Source organism: Haemorhous mexicanus, chromosome 6 (assembly GCF_027477595.1).
Source record: "Haemorhous mexicanus isolate bHaeMex1 chromosome 6, bHaeMex1.pri, whole genome shotgun sequence".
NCBI classification, from domain to species: Eukaryota; Metazoa; Chordata; class Aves; order Passeriformes; family Fringillidae; genus Haemorhous; species Haemorhous mexicanus.
This window is the reverse complement of record NC_082346.1, coordinates 34,089,750-34,103,174: the sequence shown is the minus strand read 5'-3', so window position 1 is coordinate 34,103,174 and position 13,425 is coordinate 34,089,750. Positions and strand designations below refer to the sequence as shown.

At 35.2% G+C, this 13,425-nt stretch overlaps 1 protein-coding gene across 3 annotated transcripts in view; it reads right to left on the bottom strand.

Annotated features, from left to right (window-relative positions):
* Nucleotides 1-13,425, bottom strand: part of FMN1 (formin 1) — a 167,217-nt gene that overhangs the window by 28,282 nt on the left and 125,510 nt on the right. The gene's annotated exons all lie outside the window — the stretch shown is intronic.

The following is a 13,425-nucleotide window of genomic DNA, read 5'->3' as shown; positions in this document are numbered from 1 at the left end:
TATTCTGGAGGCATTAATTACAAAATAAGAGTTAGCATTGCATTTTTCAATTTTATTAATTCAATTAAATTATTTGAAACTCCATTCTGTTAAAATGTAACCAAGCCATTAATCTCACATTGTCCCACACTTTGGTGATCCAGATAATAACTATTTTTTTAAAGCATGTTAGAGAGTAGCACTAGAGAGACACATTTTCTAATTCTACTTTCTTTCCAATAAACTCTTATAATGTTGTGTTTTAATTCCAAGATTAATCTCTGACTAAATGTATCTAAACAGTTTATGGAACTGAAAAATTAGTTCTAATGCTTTCAAACAGAACAAAGTTAAATCAAATCTGTCCTGTGTCTGGGAAAACTAACTATCCAGATTATCTGCAACTACAATCTCTTTATGTAAGCAAAAGCAAAAAGTTTGAAGATTGGCCCATTCTTATACCAAGGGCAATATTTTAAAATAGTTGAATGATTATGGAAATCCAATACGAAGCAGGTCATCTCAAAAAAAAAAAAAAAAAAAAAAAAAAAAAAAAAAAAAAAAAAAGAGTACTACTGAGGAAAAAAAATTATTTTGATGGTGAACCAACTGCTAATCTGTTGGGTTAAAAATGAATATAACAAACATAATTAAACATATAAATATATAAATATAATTAAACCAATTTCAGAAAAGCTGTGTGAAATTTGTGGCCTGAAAAGTCTGAGGAGAGAAAATCCACAGCAAAGCCTCCTTCTGTGGAACGATAACAATGATTTATGAAGCTCAAGTTATTTCTGCTGATTGAGCTCAGTCAAGATTGGTTTCACATGATGGGCTAAAGTACAGGAATCCGTGATGTGTAGTGGCCCCACACGTTTGAACACACTAGGACACGCTCCTCTAGGTGATCCAAGCGCTGGGGGCGGGGGGTTAAAAGCCGCTGCTTTGTTTCCCCACATTTTCCCCTCATTAGGATACACTCCTCTGCAAAGTTAGCCACTTCTGGTGGTCGGCAGCAAAGTCTCATTGTAAATGCACAGCAGGATAGTGGCAAAGCTGAGATTAATTCTCCATAGATTTATATAGACCTTTCTCACTGTTGATTGCTTGTACTGTTTCAAAGGTGCATACGTTGCCTTTTTTTATTGCTGGTTGCTGACTTTATTCCAGCATATGGTGGTTGGCGCCATGACACAAAGTGAACATTTTATACTAGAATTAAAGTGGATATTTGACAGTTTCTGTCAGAAAGTTCAGAGCAAAGAATTTGTGAGACAAGATTTATTGCATATTTTATATGGGACACATCTGTTTCTTTGCTATGTTTCTCTTTAAACAGAAAAATAGCAATGAAGTTTCTTTAAGAAACAAAGGCTGTCAATAAAAAGCATGAACAGAAAAACTACATTATTGAGAATTAATTGAATCATTTTGACCTTCTTAAAATGTGTTGCTTGTAAGTATGACAATCACTTTTCCCTTTTTGCTCAGCCCTATAGACTACAGATTTTCAAATACACAGCTACCCATATTTAAGGGTAAATAAAACAAAAATGAAAAACAAATTAAATCTAAGTATTGATAATGGATATTCACATTTAAAAGCAAGGTGAAATTAAGGTAGATTTTGTCTATTTTTTTAGAATCTGTAACTGCATTTTAATGATGTGAAATGTGTCAAATAAATGCCCCTTTCTCTGAAAATGTCTTCTTAAACTATAGATCAGTTATAAGAAGATTTGCAAACTGACCCTCATTTATCTATTAATATCACTAAATCTGATATAACTTGGCCTCTGAAGTTTAATTTAACTTCTTCTTAAGACCTGAATCAAAACTGAATTTGAAGAACACCTAGCAGGATCTTGATTAAGAAAAAAAAAATTGTATGCATTAAACAAGAACGTAAAAATCTTTCAATAAAATTCTAAATTTTTAACCAACAGCAGTACTGTTTATAAAGATTCATATTTAGAGTAAAACCCTAAGATTCAGCTTGAGAAACATGAAGTTTAAATAGGTAGAATTAAACAAGAACAAAAATGAAGAAAATATATTCCTGTAAATTCACATACGCTTTTATGAAAAGGCATAGGTGTCTTATTACTTCTAATTAAAGAGAACAGCAATAGAAAAATCACTTCTGTTGAAATACATAAATTCTAAACAAATAGTTATGGCAAATAGTTAAAAATACTTATAGACTCAATACCTTCTTAAACAAAACTATTGTAATTTCCTCTACAAAATAACAAATATTTGCCAAATTATTTCCTATTTACAATGCATTAATTCTTGTTTTAACTCAAAGATTTTCTAGAACTTCAATGTAAAAAAGAGGCCAACTTGGACCTGGAGCATTTTTCCTTCTTACCACAAATAAAATACAGGATACTAACATTTAAAAGTATTTTTTTCAGATTCTTTTTAATGATGAAGAAACAAGAAACACCAAACTGCATTCAAATACAAGGCACTGACATTTTTCTGAGCTTGTCTTCTTTGTGATAAACACTTAGAAGACTGTATTTGAAAACAGGATCTCTCAATTTCTTAATAAAAACCTGCAAGCCTACTATTCTCCTTATGGGGAGATCTTGGGAAAAGTAAAGCACGTGTGACACATTAGTCAGGTCATTTGATTCATTCCTTGAAAGTACTCAGATACAAACATGATGAGAAAAATGAGATTGTATAAAAAAAATAAATCTCATGTTAGCCTAATTTAAGACTGGGAAAATAACAAGAGTTATTACTGCATCTACCTGATCTGTTTGGTGCTTTACAGCTTGCTTATTTTCTATTGACTCTATGCTGGGAGCATAGAATTTTTTCCCTGCAGTGTCTGGAAACATTTTAAAATGTATATGCTTATTCTCACATAAAAGGAAAGAAGAGGTTGTAAGTGTTGGATAACAAGACCAGGGAATGTGTGTGCACCAGCTCAACACATCACTGCAGACTTTGTGCTTGCTGCACCTCTAGGCCTTTATTACTACCTTTGTGTTTATGAGATACCTCCTACCTCTTGGAAATGGCTTTTACTCAATAATAGCAGTAGATCTGTGCAAAAGGCAATCCCAACTTTCCCATTAGTAGAAAAGTTAAATATAATTGTAGTCGTAGTTAAAGCTTTATTTGACTACCATTTTGATTTGATATTGTCTATTGAACTGCACAAACACTATTTCTGAGAATGATAATTAACATGAATAATTTGCATCTAAATTCTTATGTTGTAATAAAACAGTCATAATGAGCTTAATTCCTCTTAGGTTTTGTGTCTATTAGAACAAAAAAGTTTTAAAATTTAAATTAATTTAATTTTTTTTTTAAAGTTAATAAATCATGTGCAGGTGAAAGTAATATACTTTGGAATTTGGTTCATCTGCATATATAACCACAATATTCTTTACATCAAGTATTTAAAAGGGCAACTAACTTTAAAAAAATTTCAGAAATTTGGAAAGAAATTTTAAATTCTGAGAAAATTTACTTCATTCATGACAAAACCAAACCTGTATCAAATTACATTACAATGAAAAATGACTGGAATTTAAAAGAAAGAACAGTCAAGGAAGAACAGGCAAAGTTCCTCTACCATTATTTCAAATAGACATCACAGAATTAGCTCTCCTCATTAAACCTGGGGATTCTCCGGTCTAGGAGCTGCCCAATTAGATGTAAGGAAAGAATTCCTGAAGCATAAAGCTTAATAATCTTTAACATATGCCCTATCCAATTCCACTGCAAGCCAATGGTGGGTCAAGCCCTCTGTGTAAAACTGAAGTTAAGGAAACGCACTCTAAACATTTACTGATAAACTGTACTGATAACTCCATAGATAATCAAACTAAACACATTTTATAGAGTAGTTTTCCTTTTAGCATGATGCTCTTTAATGTTTGAAGATTTCTGCATGGCCAGAGAAGATACACTGTTGTGTCTGGTCAGGTATCTCTGCCTGTCCTAAGCCACCAGTAATCTCTGTAATACCACATTCTGTTCCAGAGATGGCAACACTTTGTGGAGGGACATTTCAGACTGTAAGACATTCCCAAGACTTCATACATATGCTTTGTACTAACAGCTATATCCTGAAGTCAGTTCAGAAGCTGAAGTATTTAAAAGCTATTTTTTGACATTTTCAAAATGGTTGACTTGGGACAATGTTTAGATGGCTGAAAAATTTTGATGCTAAAAAGCTTGAATTGATTTAAATGACATGAAAGAAGTACTGTTCCAATCAATTTCATACATACATCTCTTAAGAGAAATAAAACTTTTGATTTCTCTACCTGAAAGCGGTTCAAAAGCATGGTAAAGGCTCTTCCCAGGACAAAGGTAAATGTTAAAATATCTTGCCCTGGCATCTGAAGTATTTAGTCACAGAAGCATCAGAGAAGTTACAGGAAAGGTTGAATGATGACCTGAAATCAGACCCTTTTTTTACATTTTGGTGAAGTCTGTCTTTAATCACAGCTGTAATCTCACAATACTGTATTATTCATATGGTTTTACTCTGTCATTCCTCAATTTTGAGAGCTTAGTAGCAACCTTCTACTACGTCCTTTTAACTAGCTTGAAATTTCTGATAACTGCCCTATGAAAATTGTGATTCATATTTTTGTTCTCAAACCAATGGTCCATACTGTTCAACAAGACTGCAGGTTTTACCTGTTCTTACTGCTTAAAAAGGAAATCAGAGCTCACACCATAAAAGAATCTAACCCAGAGAGCTTCAATTTCTTGAAGAAATTTTCAGCATCTAGTATTTTTTATCAATCATGCTGAAAAACATTAAACCAGGATATTCATGTGCTTGCACCAGTCCAAAAAAATGACTGAGAAAAAGTATTAACATACCAAAATTACAGAAGTCTACAGAGAAATTCCACCAGTAATTGCATAGCAGATTAAGCATGCTATGGTCACAATCAGTTTGTATTATATGGTGGATTGAAGGGCTTTTCCAGGCTTTAATGGTGTGAAATTACAGAGCACAGGGGATAAACACAAGGTAAGAGTGACCAGTGTGGGGTTAGGTACTGGGGTCTCTTGAGACCAAGTGGGTTTGGGCCTTTCATTATTTAAGTACATGAATCTCTTCTATCCAATCCTTTCCAATTCTTGGCTCTGCTCTTTCCTTGCAGTACTATCTCCCATATATGTAAACAACTGCTCATAAGTCAGACTCTAAAGTAATGAATCAGTGAGCATCTTCATTTCCTTCAACAAAGCTTTGCCACAGATTTAAATTCTATCTGTTCACTGACTTTCAGTATCAGAACATGAAGACACAAAAGGAAAAAAATAGGAGATCATGCAGGAGATTCCTAAGAGTATAGTGAAAAAACCCCAGCTGGACAAAAAGAAAAACCTAATAGGGTCTCTATGAAAAGCCAACATATATAACCTACAGTTCTGTTTACCTCTAAGCCTGTGATAAAGAAAATGGAAGAAATACAGTGGATTTTAAGAGAAAATAGAGGTTACAATGAGAATTTAAAGAGGATGTTGAAATCCAGATAGCTGATAGTGGTTACAGTAAAGGCATCAGTAATTCTAGGAATAGATTTTATAACTATCATATACATAATAATTTAGTATTAAATCAAGGGTATTAACACTAACATTCTTTATGTCACTTAGCTGCTATTAATAGGAAATCCTTCTCTATCATGACATGCCAGTGACTTTGTAACAGCCATGGTAATTCAGTATACCACAATCAAATTGAAAGGAAGTTGGAAAGAACTGTTTTCTATAGGAGATTCTCTCCTTGTTTTCTAAGAGGAGATGACATTGCATTTTCAATTACCAGTTCTTCTGAATTACATTCATAATACACATTTTAATAGAGTGTAATCTTCCAATTTCTACAGTAAGTAGTGATATAGTGAAACTGGCTATAGTAATTTGATGTACATCTGCTTCAAAAATAATAAATTGAGTTTCCTGAAAAGTCATAGCTGTAATTAACACCAATTTTCAGGACTTTGAGGTTGATAATTCTTCTGGTAGTGTGGGAGAAAATACTCACTTCAGAGCAAATTCTTGTTCTTTGAATCAGTTAATTGTCAATATTGCATTACTTAGGAGGCATATGGATGCAATCACATTCCAGGACAACTTATTTGGTGTCTTATGGACTGGGGCTATTGTCTAACTATATAATCTCAGAGTACCCAGCAGTAAGGTTCTGTGCTTTGCAGACCCATGCCAATTCATGTAAATCACTCTTTCATCTGTTTAAATATGACTATCTTTTGAGTGATGAAAACATGTCTATCACAAAGTTTGAAAGATTAAAGTAATTCTGCTCCTGGCATATAAAACAGCGTTCCAGATCTGAACACAAACTTTGCCTGGTCTGTAATGTCATTGCTGGGAAGCATAAAAAGTTTTAAGCAAACATTATCACTGCAAGGAAGTATGACATATTTTTCATGTTTGACACTGGACATAAATATCCTCCCACACTGTTTAATGTGAGAAACGCATATGTGTGGCAGAGATAATAAAACATCTCAGTGAAAACAAATGAAATGAAAAAGAAGTTATGATAAGTAGAACAGAAATAAAGCTTTGAAGTTAAAAGTCTTCATATCTGTACATTTTATTCACAAGAGGAAGAAGCAGTATTTGATATGCAGAGTGGATAGTCACACAATCTGGAAGAGTCTTATGCTTTGTAGGAATGGTTATCTGTTCAGAGATAAATTTTTTAGCTGACAGAAGCAGCTTCATAATTGCAGGTCAGAAAAATCTGGTCAATTGTAAGATCCTTGCAAGTGCTATTGCCCTTCTGCTGTTGGTAGTTTAAATGACAGCTGTTACTGAAATGTAACAGTGTTCTTAAAAATGATTCTTGTTTTTTTTACGTCACTTGTTCAGCATTAAAACATTCAAGAACTTTACAAATAAAATGCAACATAAGTACCATAATCATGTATTTTAGAGCCGAGGAGTACAACACAAGTGGGAAGACAAGTATGTGATAATTTCATATACAAATTTAGAGTATTTCTCTTTCTTTCTGTTAATGTTCTTCTTGGGGAGAAAAGCTGTAATTTTATTGCAGAGAAGCAAGAATTTTAAATAGTGCCCAGAGGTTTCTGATATTTTGGGATGTCATTACAGACAAGCTTTACCAGGTAACTGCTTTGAGTAACAAAAGATAATCTCTGTATCTGTCTTAAAAACAATATAATGTTGTCACACTATGAAAGGAAACGTGACAATGTAATTTTCTTCCTAATCTCGGACTGTAGTAAAATGACTAAAGGTATGTCCTGTTGACAGTAAGAGAGAAAAAAGAAGTATTACTGTGTCTTGGAAAAATGGGGCCTTGGAGTGTTCTTCAGTTCTAATTCACTACTGCTAAATGACATTAACATACTTCATAGACTGCTTTGAGAGAAAAGCAGCAATTTTTAGTGGAAATACATTTTTCCTGTAAAATAATAAACTGTGCTATCATCCTCCTATACCTAAAATATGTATGGAGCTATAAACTAATAAAAGGTTGCTTTTCCAGGGTTAATGCAACAGATGCTACTAGATGAGAAGCATAAATCACCATGTATGAGCACCTACAGCACAAGAACAACATATTGGAGAGAATATCTACATACTGAGGAACGAGTAGGAAATGATGAACAAGAAATTCAAAGCTGGCCAGCTGCTATCTTTTACCGTAGACTCACAGAATGGTTTGGGTTAGATGGGACCCTAAAGGACATCTAGTTCCAACTCTGCTGCCAGGGGCTGGTTGGAACAAGTAAACCAAGTGGCTCAGAGCCCAATCCAACCTGGCCTTGAACACTTCCAGGAATGGGCAAATCACAGTTTCTCTGGGCAAATTGTTCCTGTGCCTCACCAACCTTACAGTGAAGAATTTCTCTCTTATTATCTAATCTAAACCTACATTTTCTCAGTTTAAAGCCATTCTCCCTCATCCTGTCTCTACATATCCTTGTGAAAAGTCCCTCTCCAGCTCTAGTAGCCTGCTTCAGATACTGGAAGGCTGCTGTAAGGTCTCCCCAGAGCTTTCTCTTCTCCTGGCTGAACAGCCCCAACTCAGCTCCAGCCTTCATGGCCTTCTTAATAGAATTTATTTCTTATCTTCTTTCCCAGTGGATTACCTCAACAATCCTCTGTGGTGCACATCAACAGGCAGATAAGGAAATGCGGATCAAAACTCCTGTTCTATACCAGAAATCCACCTGAAAGTGCATTGGACTGGATGCATGCCCAGGTAGCTACTGCAGCCTGGCTAAAAATATTAAGAAGAAATCACTCAGCAATTAAAAGTGGATTTGTGGACTGTTTCCATATTTGCTAACTTTGTCTGAAAAACTCACTAGCTCCTGACATAATGCTGCAGTGACTAGTTTGGTCTCTGACTGTTTTTCTATTGCATAGTCCCATAGATAGCACAGTGTTGACCTTTTATGTAGTATACAACACACGGCAGTTGTAGCAAAGTAATTAATCTAACTAATGTTTCCCAAATGTTAGGCTAGAATTCTAAACAGAAGACAATTTCTTTTTCTTTGGGATTAATCTCAATAGATGACTCTATTTTACAAATTGCTCCCTCTCCATCTTGCTTGCTAACTTGGTCACTTCGGTGTATCGTGCACCTTTCCCAAACAGCTTTACTTCCCACTACTAATGAAATTCAAAAACTGTTCTGTCTTGACATCACTTCCCTGACTCTGTTCTAAATTAGATGAATTCCTGTAGTAGCAGAGTCTACAACACCAAGATGCTTTATTCTTAGAGAAATGAAGAGAAGCAGATATGCTTTTCCTAACTAACTGCTACAAAGTCTAAAGACTTCTTCATTTTCACATTCCAGTTCATGAGGGAGGAACCCAAGCTCAGATTAAAGTTTTTACGTGCTTTCTGACCTGGACCCAAAGAAAATAATTTGGAAACATATTTTGCAAGATCCTGCCTGAATGTGTGCTATTTATTTCTACATTTACTAGAACGGACAAACAATATGAAACAGGTGACAAAATAAGAAATAAATTTAATTAACATTAGTCACCTACTCCTGTACGTCATCTACTATCATTCTACATCTATTATTCTTGAGGGAATGCACAAGGAGAATAAGAAACACTATGGAAAACATCAATGGTTAATGGCCCTTCTAGTGAGCTGCATAGCTGCAGTAACAAAAATCCTTTTTTCTCCTTCTCAGAATAGAATAGTTTGCATCTTTCTCATAGTCATCTAAGTATTCTGATTTTTTTTTTTTTTTGGTGGGAGATAGTTTCATATCAAAAGAGGGGTTTTCTTCTAAGAAATTCTGAGCAAGATTTTAATGGATTAAAGAGCATTCCAGACCACAGATTAATTTCATACTTTCAAAGGCCTTCTTGCATATCACGGCAATTTAAATGGAAAATAATTATGAACATCTTTTTAATTGCCCCGTACAGTAATTTCAATGGAAATACAGTAAGTGAATACTAATTTATAATAATTAGTAGGTCTCCATACTATGGGAAAACTAAAATAATTTGTTGAACATGATATAATTAGATTTACTAAAGATGATTTCAACTTTGTGAATAATCTAAGCTTTTTCCAAAAAGCATAGGCATATCAAATACAGCTAGTGAAGTATTAAGACAGTTTACACAAGATATCTTTAATGTGGGATTCACAAAGTACTTGACAAAGATTATCTTTCACTACAAAAACCAGCAAGAATAATTATTTAACATTCTGTGTACCAGGAAAGAGGGGCACTCTCTGAAAAGGATATTAACCAACTGCTATCATCACATATAAAGTAGCTAAACTGGGAATAGAACCCAAAGCTTCTGGCACCTAATTCCTCGCTGAAGGCACTGGACTGCATTACATCCAGTTATACAAACCAGCACTGACATCAGCAGAAGTACACTTTATCCCCTCCAGCATTTTACAAAGTCAGTCTCCGTAACACTCTCAGTCTTTTTTGTTACAACACAGCAAGTATTAGATTTAATTGGTATTAATTATAATTAGGAAATGTAAACACTTCAGTACAAGCAAATCAGGATTTTTTTTTTCCTTACAGCATTTCCAACTTCACATTGACTAGAAATGATGGGAATTGCGCGTGTGGGAAAAACCTCAATATCGATGAGTTCCAGCCCTATTTTCAAGCCAGAAGTTTCAGAAAAGCATCTGAGTTTTGGATACTTGCTGTGAGCTGGCAGAAAGATAACAGGCAATTTTTTCTTACGTTTGCTAAACCAGCCACAACTCTTTTTTAAACAAACAAAACTGAAAACAGATGCTTATTGGACACTCAGTATTATCAGCTAATTTCAGAGAAGTGGCTGAGTTTGCAGACACCTCTGACCTTGACATTTGTCCAACACCTACTCTAGTGCCATTAATCAAGATGGGTTCCTGTGTTATTTTTCCCTATCTTTGGTGTGGAATTCTATAGGATTTCCATTCTAATGCCCCAGAAAGTACCATCCACCATTATAAAGATTCAAATCAACCAGGTGACTGATAGAAAAATACAGTCAATCATTGTAGAATGACAACCTACTGAAATGTCATCTCAGAATAAGGCAGAATAAGATGTCAAAAGATGACGAGGTAAATTATAAAAAATCAAGTGTGTCTGATTAGATACCATAAAGCATAACATTATAAAGCAAAACAAGGGAACATGAGAAAAAGTGGACAGATGAGTAATCCAGGTGGTTTTGCTCTTTCTAGTATACAAAAGACCTCACTAAAAAAGTGTGCCAATAAATGTAATATATAGAACTTACTGTCCCAGGACAGCTGCAGGAATGTATTCTCTCTTTCTCTTTTTAAAAAAATATATACATTATTCACACACATAAGGATAAAATTTTCTGTCACACTGACAAAGATAAATATATCTAAATTTTCACATCAATAGGCATAAACACGGAAAATATTTGGAAGAATATGTTTTTCTGTTTGAACTCATAATGCATAATTGAATTGCAATTTTATCTAAAGCAGAACTAGTTTTCTTCCAAGATCAACTGGGTATTTTTATAATATTCCACACATAAGAAAGTGGAGTATGATAAAAATGGTAGCTCAGCATCACAGGAGAAACCAGGTACTGGGTTGTCTTTATTTTTTAAAACTATGTTGATATGATTTGCTATTCCTTCTGCTGGTTTTGGCTGGTGTGGCGCTACCTTCACAGGAACTCCTATGGCACTGTAGATTGGATTTGTGACCAAAAGAATGTTGATAACACATCCATGTTTTAGCTGTTGCTGAACAGTCCTGCACAGCATGCAGGCTTTCTCTATTTCTAACACTGATGTTCAGAAAGTAGGCTGGGGATGATCAAGAAGTTGGGAAGGGCCAAGCCAAATCAACCAAAGGGATATCTCATACCACATAACATCATGCTCAGAAATAAATCTGGGAAAAGAAGGAGGAAGCAGGGGAGAAATTCAGAGTTCTGATGCTTGTCTTCCCAAGTAGAGGTTATGTGTGATGAAATCCTGCTTTCCTGGTAATGTGAAATTTAGAAATGTGAGTTCTAAAGGGAACTTAAAAATATTGTGGCCAACAGGATTAGAGAAGTGATAAAACACACTGTACTTGGCACTGGTGAGGCCACACCTTGAATCCTGTGTTCAGTTTTAGGCCCCTCACACAAGAAAGACCTTGAGGTGATGGAGTGTGTCCAGAGAAGGGCAGTGGAGCTGGGGAAGGGTCTGGAGCACAAGCCCGAGAGCGGCGGCTGAGGGAGCTGGGTGTGTTTAGCCTGGGGAAAGGCAGGCTCAGGAGAAGCCTTATCACCCTCTACAACTCCCAGAGAGCACAGGGGGGGTCAGTCTCTTCTCTCAGGTAACAAGTGACAGGACAGATGTGTCAGGGGAGTTTCAGATTTCATGTTGGAAAAAATTTCTTCCCTGAATGGGTTACCAAGTATTGAAACAGGCTACCCAAGAGAGTAGTGGAATAGCCATCCCTGGAAGAGTTCAAAAAGAGTGTAGGTGTTGTGCTTAGGGACACAGTTTAGTGGTAGAACTGATAATCTTAGGTTAATGGTTGGACTTGGTAATTTTTAAGAAGTCTTTTCCAGCCTTAATGATTCCAAGAAATGGCTGAACACCTGCTCACTGATGGGAAGGAGTTGATTGAATTCTGTATTTTGCACTGCTTGTTCACACGGCTTTTGCTTTCTCTATTAAATTGTCTGCATTTCAATTTACTAGTTTTCTTTCAGCCTTCCACCCTCTCCTTGCCTCCCCGTGGAGGGGCAGCAAGCAAGCAGCTGAGTGGTGCTAAGCTGCCAGCTTGAACCACGAGAGCCCTCGGGAGATCCTGAGTGCAGTAAGAATTACAGAATCTGTGGTACCATTGTGGAAGACACCATTTGGTTAGGGTCCTGGCAAGACCTGGGCAAAATTGATTATTACAATATTTTGGCAAGCTAGATCAAGAAACATGCCGGAGATCATAATGGTTTGTAGAAATACAAACATAGATACAAATATATATATATATATATATATATATATAACTAATTCAATCTTGATGTTATTGTTAAACTGTAAGTGAAAACTTCCAATCAAATACATTAGAAAGACAATGAAACTGTCCTGCAGAGACATTAAGATTTCCATTCCATTTTTTGTTTTAAAAATTCTGCGGGGAGAAATTTGCTGCTTAAATACTGTCCAAATACACTTGCACCTAAAAAAATTATATCAAATAAGTATATCTCTTGAACTCCATGACCTGGGAGAAGGGTAAAGGAGAATATCAGCTTATTTACCAGTACAATTTAACTGCTACTTTTGAAACAGCCTGTTTTCATTTGTCAAAGTATTTACACAAGACAGCCTCATGAAACAAAGTTATTAAACAGACATTAGGACAGCTTTCATAAAAAGGATTAAGCTAATAAATTACTACAATAATCTGAATGATCACTAATATTCTGTCTGGATAAGCAGATTCAGATAGTTTAAATGACTTCTCAGATAGTAAATTGTTAAACTGTTCACTATTTCTATGAGAAATACAATTAAATTCTTAACAATTCTAATACCTCTGTCAAAAATACAGATTTTTTTTTTTTTTTTTTGTTTGCCCAAGAAGATTGTACTCCTACAAGGAGAGGGGGGAAAATCTATTCCTGCATATATTTTCCACAACTGCAGAAGCAATGGTGCTGGCAGAAGCAGGTGATGGGGAGCACAGTATGAGAAACAGAAAGGAGCAGGACTGTTGTTTCCAACAGCAACCTGTGTTTACATTGTCTTCAGTTGAGCACCAAATTGCACCTTGGTTTTCACCTTTTGTCTCCAGACTCTAACCTGGTAAATCACTTTTTTTAATGCTTGTTTCTGTCTCATGCAAGGCAAAAATCTTTAAATATGAATAAGTCAGTTCATTAGCTCACACTAGGGAGAA